General features: G+C 34.0%; 1 pseudogene; it reads right to left on the minus strand.

Moving 5' to 3' along the window:
* Positions 1–230: 230 nt before the first annotated feature.
* On the minus strand, positions 231–7,229 carry LOC143570479 (phenylalanine N-monooxygenase pseudogene; annotated as a pseudogene).
* Between the last annotated feature and the right edge of the window lie 3,408 nt (positions 7,230–10,637).

Below are 10,637 nucleotides of genomic sequence, written 5' to 3' on the forward strand. Positions count from 1 at the left end.
TACAATTTAATACAACTCATTCAACCCATGTGTCACATCTACCACCCCTAATCACATGCCTTGGTTCTGACCTATTCAATTGCTTGTTGCTAGGCTCAGTTCTTTACTTTGTTTTAGCTTGTCGGATACAAATGAATTTTCATAATTTTTGCATGGCACAAAATTAAATTAATATACGATTATTTATTTTATGACATCACATTCATGTTACAAATGTACACATAACTTTTTCATAGAGTAGGATAAACATGATGAGGTAGACGAGGCTTGGCTAAGGCGAATAATGGCTTAGCCTTTACTAAATCATGCATATTTTCCTTGAGATCAACATGTGGTTTGTTAGGGGGCAACTCCCACGTGAATCCTTGAACGAGCCTAGCAAGAAGCATTGTGGTCATTGTCGAACCCAACAAGACACCAGGACACCCCCGCAGACCAGTGCTAAACGAAAACGTATGAAGGTTGTGGTCAGTTAACACCACTTCCTTATTACCGTTCATGTAACGGTCTGGATTGAAAGTCAGTGGGTCATCCCAGACATCAGGGTTCCGACTTAGCCCAATCCGGCTCACCATCACATGGCTTCCCTTTGGTATGAAGTATCCGACAATAGTAGAGTCAGCAGTTGTCACATGAGGGAGATTGAAAGGTGCAACAGGGTGCAACCTTAAAGCCTCTTTAACACATGCTTTGATATAATTTAGGTTATGTAGATCAGATTCATGAACCAATCTATCCTTTCCGACCACCAAATCAAGCTCAAGGACAGCTTTATCGAGTATCCTTGGCTCGTTAATCATCTCCGCCATTGCCCATTCGATGTTATTTGAAACATTAACATAAACTGCCAGAATTATATCCTGTAGTACACAACAAATTAATCAAAATCAAACAAAACAATTATATCTTCTAAAACCAAAACATCAAAATTCAGGCTTATCTTGGGTGGCTTAAAATTAGAGAAAATTACTGTTAGCGTCCTTGTGGTTGCGTCCTTGTGGTTTTAGGGCGGAGACACAATTCTCCCCCAAAAATTTTTTTGAACTGGTTGAGTCCATGTGGTTTCAGAAATGAACAATTTGAGTCCTGGTCGCTGTGGAATTACTAGCTTACCCTTTTTATGATCCGTATGAGTCCTTGCGGTTAAGTGATTGTTCAGTTTTAGTCACTCTTTAAAAATTTCCTCCAAATTAAAGAATTAACCACCAAACTATAACCAATCAAACCATAATCAACCAACCAAACCATAATCAACCAAAAATAAATGAACCGGATTTTTTTTAACAAAAATAAAATATCCGAACTTTTTTTAACAAAAATAAACAAACCGAACTAATTTTTTTAACATAAATAAACGAACCAAACTTTTTTAACAAAAAAATACAAACCAAACTATTTTTTAACAAAAACAAACGAATCAAACTACTATTTAACAAAAATAAACGAACCAGACTACTTTTTTAACAAAAATAAACGAACCGAACTACCTTTTTAACAAAAATAGACGGACTAAACTACTTTTTTACTAAACTAAACGAACGTAACTACTTCTAAAATAAGTAACAGAATCGAACTCCACCTTAGTGCAAGCTATAACGATATTTTTGTTAAAAAAAAGTTCAGTTTGCTTATTTTTGTTTAAAATAAATTTGGTTCATTTATTTTTGTTAAAAAATTAGTTTGGTTCGTTTTTGTTTTTTTGTTGTTAAAACTAAGCTTGGTTCGCTTATTTGTTTTTTTTAAATAGTAGTTCGATACGGTTGTTTTTGTTAAAGCGAATTGTTCAATTCGTTTAGTTTAGTTAAAAAAAAGTTGTTCGGGTTTATTTATTATTAAAGAAAAGTATTTCGGTATTTTATTTTGTTAAAAAAGTAGTTCGGTTAGTTTATTTTTGTCAAAGAAATAGTTCGATTAGTTTATTTTTGTTAAAAAGTTGTTCGATTTGTTTATTTTTGTTAAAAAATAAGGTTGTTTCGTTTCTTTTTTGGTTAAAATGTAGTTGGATTCGTTTAATTTTGTTAAACGAAATGAACTACACTACTTGTAAAAAAAGTGGTTCGGTTCGTTTAGTAAAAGAAAGTAGTTTGATTCGTTTATATTTGTTAAAATATAAGTTTGGTTTGTTTATTTTTGTTAAAAAGTAAGTTCGGTTCGTTTATTATTTTTAGAAATGTAGTTTGATTTGTTTGGTTTTGTTAAAAAATACGTTCGGTTTCTTTCTTTTTGTTAAAAAAAGTAGTTCGATTCGTTTATTTTTATTAAACGAAATGAAGTACTTGTAAAAAAGTGATTCGGTTCATTTAGTTTGATAAAAATGAGTTTTTGTTAATTTTTGTTGTTAGAAAGGAGTTCGGTTCGTTAATTTTTGGCGGAAAGTGGTTCAGTTTATTTACTTTTGTTAAAAAAATTAGTTTAGTTCATTTATTTTTGTTAAAGGGAAACGGGACTCAACGTGACCAATTATAAAAGTTCAAATATTCAGAGTGAAAATGTATATATATAGAAGTAAAATGCCAAATCTACCCCTAAAACTAACCAATTAAGTAAATGCAGGGACTCAATTGGTTCATTTTTGAACCCAAATGGACTCAACCAGTTCAAAAAAATTTTCGAGGACTCATTGTGCCTCCGTCATAAAACCACATGGACATAAACAATAATTTTCTCCTAAAAATATGATAATAAAACGTTTATTGGTAGTTTTGGAAAGTGATTCGGTTCCTAGGAAATTAAGTCAAATCATCTTTTCATTTTTTTCTTTTCAATAACTTGTTTAACATTTAATTTGATTTACTAAACGCGTAGTTTGACAATCAGCGATAAATTTTATTAGGAATCAAGATTTTTTTTTCAAAATAAAGTATTTTTTAATCATGTAAACAGAAAAAAGAATTGTTTTTGTAAGAAAACCTTTTTTTTTAGTTCTTATCAGCATTCTAACTAAAAAGAAAAAAAATAAGTATCTTTAATTTAAAAAAAAAAATTAATATTACAAGTGGAGTAAAATCAAATTATATGTTTAATGAATTAATATATATAAAAAGACACAATATTAATGAGTTTGCATCCTCCTGTCAAAACAAACGCAAACCTACACTTTTAAAAACCATCTATATATAGCGTTAAAAATTTTCAAAACCAATTATAGTCAATAATAGCTACATCACCTCATCTGATTTCAAGCTTGTTTTTTATTATTATTTTTTTTTATATTTTTTTTAATGAACGAGGACGGCATGAGAGACATTTTAGTTATTTTAGTTTTTGCGTTTTTGATTTATATTTTGAGTTATTAATTTTTTATTAAATTTTTTGAATATTTTTTTGAGGGGTTTTTGAAACCCTTTGCATTTTAACCTTTACTTGGGTCAAGATGGATTAACTTTACCCATCTTGACCCATACCCATCCTAATCCTCTATTTTAAAAATCCATCCTGACCCATACCCATCTTGACCCAACACCCAAATTCAACCCAACCCACTCATATTGCCACCTCTAGAAAATATACATAGTTCTAATGGAGGTTTTGGACCTATTCCGTTTTCTGAAATATCAGATTAGAAGCATATATATCCTTGGCATGTTCTCCAGATTTTGTCTAGACATCTGAGCATTCTAATAGGGGTTGGCTAAATGTGCTCTTATATGCTAAGCATACACACATGGTGAGCAAAATAGAGAAATCAAATGACTAATTTATTTGAGGAAAGGGGTGCATTCAATAAAAAAAATTAGCTAGGGTATATTTAGCACAACCTTGAGTCCTTGACACTTTATACATATGTCTAGACAAAATCAAGACGGTATTATTGAACATGTTTTTATACACATGTTACACATACTAATTAACATGTTTTATAGACTCTTATTGTAAGTAGTGCAGATACAACTGAACAACCCTAACACTCTTCGAAAAGCCCAAGAAGAGCTAGACATACATGTGGGCAAAGATAGACAAGTAAACGAATCAGATATAATAAATCTGGTCTATCTAGAAGCAATAGTAAAAGAAGCATTGCGACTATACCCAGCTGCATTCCTTGGTGGTCCTAGAGCCTTTTCAGAAGACTGTGCCATAGCCGGCTACAATGTCCCAAAAGGCACATGGCTATTAATTAATATGTAGAAGCTTCATCGTGATCCAAACATATGGCCAGACCCATGCGAGTTTAAACCAGAGAGGTTTTTAACCCCAAACCAAAAGGATGTAGATGTTAAGGGAGCTGATTTTGAGTTGATCCCTTTTGGTGCGGGAAGAAGGTCTTGTCCTGGGACACGCTTAGCATTACAAATGTTACACACAGTTCTAGCCACTTTACTACAAAACTTTGAGATGTCAACTCCGAACGGTGCACTAGTTGATATGACTGCGAGCGTTGGAATGACAAATTCCAAGGCAAGCCCACTTGAAATTCTTGTTTCCCCACGCTTTAAGTGACAACATTTGTTTGTAACAAACTCATTGTTAGTATTAGAGTTGTAATTGCTGGAATTAAAAATATGAAAAATCCATCTCTTTGGAACGAAAAATGACATATATTAACATAGAGTATTAAGGGAGTCCTGCCATTTTCCTTTTTTTGTTAACGTTTTCAGACTCGGACCGAATATTGATCTGTTCCCCTTACTTGGTAACAGGTTGGATTGGCCCATGAAGTCGGACCGGATGATGTCCTAATTATTTTTAATATATATTTATATATTTACAATTTATATATAACAATTTATTAAGAGTAATCCACGATTTTGGATTAATTGTTAGGTTTGTCGGTTAGTTCATTCAAGGGTAGTTTATGGTTTTGGCCCGTATGGTTTGACATGCTTGACCTTTTCAATCTAAAAAGGAACCTTTTTACATATCATAACTTAAGTTTTAATTTAAATTCTATAACACTCTTATTCACTGGTACCAACGTCATCCATTTTTCTATTAGTTCTTATGCGCCCCTCATAGGAGGCGACTTTAGTCCTTGTACTAGTCACTTGCATATAAACAAAATTCATATTATTTTTATAATATACTATCAATGTGCTTATAAAAACAATAACTTAAAGTATAATCATAAACGCGTTTTAGAAAAATCGAACGAGCTTTTCTTTCCTATGATCGGCTTGTATACAAACCTATTATTAATATTATTCTTATTAATATACTATCAATTAAAATGAATAACTTGTGACTTTAATTATACACATGTAACTTTAATGTAATGATGTGTCCGCATGAACAAATGTTTTTTAACACGAAAATGCCCGTATATATTTGACGTTGTTTAGCGGTAATTTTCTATGAATATGTTAATCTATATCTATATCTATATCTATACTTCTATACTCTTAAATAAAAAGATACAAATTTTGCCACTTGTCGATCTCACATTAAACCTCACAATTTTTAACAAATTTATAACAGTAAAATAATATTTACCATTTTTAAAATTTATGGTTCAAAATTTGGTAATTTAATATTTACTTCCTATTTTTTTTCAAATATTTGATATTTATAAAAATCTTTTACTTTAAAATTGTTTTAAAGACTATTGTCAATGACTGTGAAATAGTGTTGAATAGGTTTATTGTTTCTTTATATCGATTATTTATTAAGACCATCACCAATGCAAAGGACTAAATGCACTAAAAAAAGTGTCTAGTCATCAGCCACATCAGCGTTTCACAAATGCACCAAAAGCACATATTTTCTCTCTAATCCTACATATATCCAAATCTATACTTACAATTCCACATAATCACCACTTTTATAATTAATTTATTAATTAATTACCTGTCACCAAATGAAAATAAAGGAGAAGAGTAGTTTGACTCTTAGTTGGCCCACCAACTCCCAAATATCACGCACGTAGTGACATGCAAATCCTTTAAATGCAAAACCACCCATTGCAAAATTGCATAACTGCAGAATCCAGGTCAGCCCAAATGCAAGCTAAATGCTTGCATTGGGTTTAGTCTAAACATTGTATTTTTAAGAACTACCCGTATAATAGACGGGTCTCAAACTAGTAACTGTTATATATGAGTAATTTCATCTCCCTAGAAATATTTGGAGGATTATGAGGGTGAAAACATGATAGAAATGAAAATTTGAAGAAGCAGGAAAAATTCTAGAAACGTACGGTCCGTGCCCTATAACAAATAGTTACGTAGAGAAAAATTCAAAAAGCAGGCCCTTAATGGACACGTGGTGCGGTCTGCCCCTAAAAGCCTGCACAAACTGCGCAGACGTGGAAAACATAAAACGCACATATTTAAGCGAATTGTTGTCTATAAACAAGAGGAGACGACCAAAGGAAGACCTGGTGGCTTTTGTGACGGTCGTGGACGATTTCCTAAAGCTATAATCAACCCGAGGAAGCATCAATTAAGTCTAGGATGCTCGGGATTGAAGATCTAATCATCTAATGCTTCGACTATGCAACCACGTTTCCAACGGATCCAGATCATTACTTTCGAAGTAACTCGAACCCTACGATTATGTTTTATTTGCGTTATGTGTTTAAATCTTTCTATGGCAGGCTAACCATCTTATAACCGTCTCATACCTGATTAGACTACGACGAATCTTAGCTAATTATGTTATGTTAATGGATGTTTTGTTACGATTGTGTGATTAAATAGTTAGTTATCATTAACTTATGATGTGTATGATTGCATATTGTTATTGATTTATTGATATGTTTGTGTGGATTACTAGATCTGTCTTTCAATGAAGTTATGCTAGTTACATTAATTTCGTTCTATCTCTAGGTTAAGTATCAATCGTTAACCTAGTGCTTGAAATCTAACCCATAATAGATGAACAAATCAAGCAAGTTGGTAAAATATGTGAGCTACCCATGAGGAAAGATCTGAATAAAAGGATCTAGAAACTAGTCAGGTTTCCTTGGGAGCATCGTTCGACTAGGAGTGAATGCAAACTTTCTGTTCCACCTATGGTCATTCAAATGATCCAGAGTCATGACAATTCAATGGTCTCCAAGATGAATCTCTGAACGCTTATATCACATTCTTTTTAGAAGTGTGTCATGATCAAGGACATTACAGAGGGAATAATTAGGCTGTCGATTTTTTCTTTCCCTCACTTGATGGAAAAGCCCTAACATGTCTGACTTCCTTACCAGCCAATTATATTACAACCTGAACCAGAATGACTGAAGCTTTTCCAATAAAATTCTTTCCACCTTCTAAATCGAATTGGCTAACAGGTAACATCTATTCATTCGAGAAGGAGCAAGACGAATCACTTGTTGACGTGCTCTAAATTATACCTAAATAATATAAATATTCCCTACAATTTTAATATTTTGAGGTAGGTTTTTATTTAATATTATCTAAAATTGGTTTATATATGGATTTTAAAATTTTCAAGAAATGATGAGTTAAAACGAGTAAAACATTCAACAAGAATAACTATCAATCAATTTATTTGATGTACTCGTATTTGGAAAGTTGACTTTTGTTGGGCCATATTTTGTTTATTTATAGTCTTTTGTATTGTTTACGTTTGTAATTTATCGTCTTTGTTTATTCTCATGTATTTGGGCCCGAGGCCTTGAACAAAAGCCCATTGGGCCATGAATAATATATTGGTTGCATGCCATGGCCCCTATAATTAGGGAGCTTGGACGTGCAAGAAACAACCTTTTTGGAAAAATCTTATCTATCTACCAACTCCTACTCTCTCCGTCTCTCTCAATCTAAACCAAAAATAACAAGCTCCAAACAAGATCCGAGATCTAGGTTCCTTAGTGTGATTTTCGCTACACACTAAGTAGATTGATCCAAGAATAGTTGTTAGATCCATTCTCGGGACCTATAATTGGTATCAAAGCTTTCAGCTCTATTAGTTGAGGTTCTTGGATCACAACCTTGGGTTTTGATCTTGCTTGTGGGTTTTGAGACGTGTTTGTAAAGAAGTTTGAGTATTTACGGGCTTTTAAAAGAAAATCAAAGTATGGTTATTGGTTCCTTAGTAAAATCTAAAATATTCACGGGTGTTTGTGTGTAGATTGTGTATTGACGAGTTGAAAATGTGTGCTACAGTATTCTAATCACATCTCCAAAAGTGGTAGTTGGTGTACTTGAATCTGAAAAATCAGCCAAAAGTTGGTAAAAGTACAAAACAAGTTCCAAGAAAGATTAAGTTTCCAGAAATATTGGAATTGCATCGCATCAAAAGTAATCGCATCGCATAAGGAAAAAGAAACCGCATCGCACAAGAAATTTCAATCTCATCGCTTGGAAATTTTTAATTGCATCGCTTGAAATTTTTAATTGCATCGCATTGGATTTTGAATCGCACTACATTCAAAATCCAATCGCATCGCATTTCTGAAATTTTAATCGCATCGCATTTCAAACCAATCGCATCGCATGTTCATGCGATTTGTTTCACTCTGAAACCAATCACATTCTTATGCGATTTGTTTGAAGAAATATTTCCAATCGCATTCTCGTGCGATCCGAGTGTTCTGGACTTGTGATTTTTCTGATTTTGAAGACTTCTTGCTACTACAAACTGTTTTACACCATGGCTACTGACACTGAGTTGTGGAAAAGTTATCTCTTGCTTGAGAATGAGGCTGCAACGACCACTAAGCCTCCAAAGTTCATAACATTGGAAAGTAATTTAACTGATTTTAAATGGAGGTTTAAGAAATTTATCAAGTTAATTGATGCGAGTCTCTTGAGATCTTTAAGAGTTGGTCCTCATATTCCTATGGTTGGGACCATAACAGGACTTGAGCCAAAACCAGTTGAAGCATATGATGAGACTGATAAACTGCTCTTGGTAGAAGATGAACGAGCTTTCCATACCCTAACTATGTGTTTGCCAAATGAAGTAATTCAGACACTTAGAGAATATAAAACTGCAAAGGGAATATGGGATGCTCTCGTGGAAAAGAGTGAAGGAAATGCTGAAATGAGGGACAACCGTAGGGCTACTTTGAAAGAAGCATTTAATATGTTCAATCGTAGACATGGAGAAAATGTTGGTGACCTTATAAAGAGATTTGAGAAACTGTTGGCTCGAATGAGAAGTGCAGAGGTTGTCATTAATACATCTGAATCAAACCACAAACTATTGAACTCTCTGCCGTTTTCTTGGAGCACAAATACGGTTACCATCAAAAGAACAACAAATATCAATGCCACTTCAACTTAAGACTTGATTTCTACTATTAAGTCATTTGATTTAGATGACAACTTGCTAATGAATAACCATTTGAGTTCACTAAACCAAGCTGGCATCACAATAGGATCAGCAATGACATCTTCCTTTCTCAGCCAATCTCACCACAATTTTTACCCTGTGACTGGTGTCAAAGCTCTTGCAACTCCTCCCACTCAATACACAGCCTTCATCTCTTCTGTAAACACAACTTCTTCATCTAGTTCGAGATCAATGCATTCAAGACGTTGTGAACAAAGCCGTTGAGCAAGCTTTGAAAGCCCATGGAATCAACCCTTCCTCCAAAAGTTTTCAGGACCGTGAGTCGGGTGAAACCTCGAAAGGTTGACAAGAACACACCGACTCTGTTTACCTAAAAGGACTGTTAGATATCCCGGCGGAATCAGGATATCCACCTGATGGGAACGAAGGGGTATGAATAATAAACACAAAACAGTAATAAATGATCAATCAAAGCTCATTCAGTAGACAAAGATTCACTGTAATAAATACATCATTAATGGAATAGTGAAAGGAATGTCTAGGGTTTTGTGTGAAGGCGACGGAGATTGTACAAGAAAAATAAAGAGAATATTCTTTGGAATGTTTATCGTATTCAGTGCGTGCCAGCCTGTATTCTGTCTGGAAATCCGTGTTCTAAAAGGTATCCTAGGACCCCTATTTATAGACCATGACATTCCTTCTAGAAGTTCCTAATCATTACATAATAAAATACAAAATAATACAAGTGTTGAGTCCTCGAGCAAGATAACAATCTTGCTTGAGCAAGCTCACTATGCTAGGTATGCTCGTTGACTGTCCTCGAGCATACTTTACTTAGAATATCTTTAATGAAGATATTCCCTTCCATTATACTTCATTCTTCATGACTAGTCCATGCTTTGCTCGAACCAATCCATCGAGCAAACTTATTCTTCTTGATGTCTTCAGCTTTTCTTATTCAGCAATCTTTATCATGCTCGGATGTAAATCTTGCTCGGGAACTGAACTGTGCTCGAAGTCCTTGCTTTGATCACTTGACATCTTCTTATTGCATCCATGCTTGTCCCCATGTGCTCGATCATCCTGTGCTCGTAACACTTGGTTAAAACTTGTATGATCAAGCTGTTTGCTCGATTGGCAATCCATGCTCGATAGAAGAATACTCTTGCTTGTTGAAGTGTAGCTTGCTCGAAGCCTTAACACTTAGAAGAATCAACCATTTAAGTTTCTGAGGACCTTGCTCGAAGTAGTAAAACCATGCTCGATCGTCTAGGCTTGCTCGAAGTCCATACTTAGCCGTTTTCTGAGGAGGTTGAGAAGATTCCAATATTCCTTATCATAAATCTGACCCAACAATCTCCCCCTAGATTGGAACAAGCTCAGATGCACCAAAACATTCCTGCATAGAGTTACACATGTATCTGACATTGAATATATATCATTCA

This window comes from Bidens hawaiensis, unplaced genomic scaffold, assembly GCF_021521415.1.
Source record: "Bidens hawaiensis isolate Kalapana, Puna unplaced genomic scaffold, B.hawaiensis_p1.1 tig00001269_1, whole genome shotgun sequence".
Lineage (NCBI taxonomy): Eukaryota > Viridiplantae > Streptophyta > Magnoliopsida > Asterales > Asteraceae > Bidens > Bidens hawaiensis.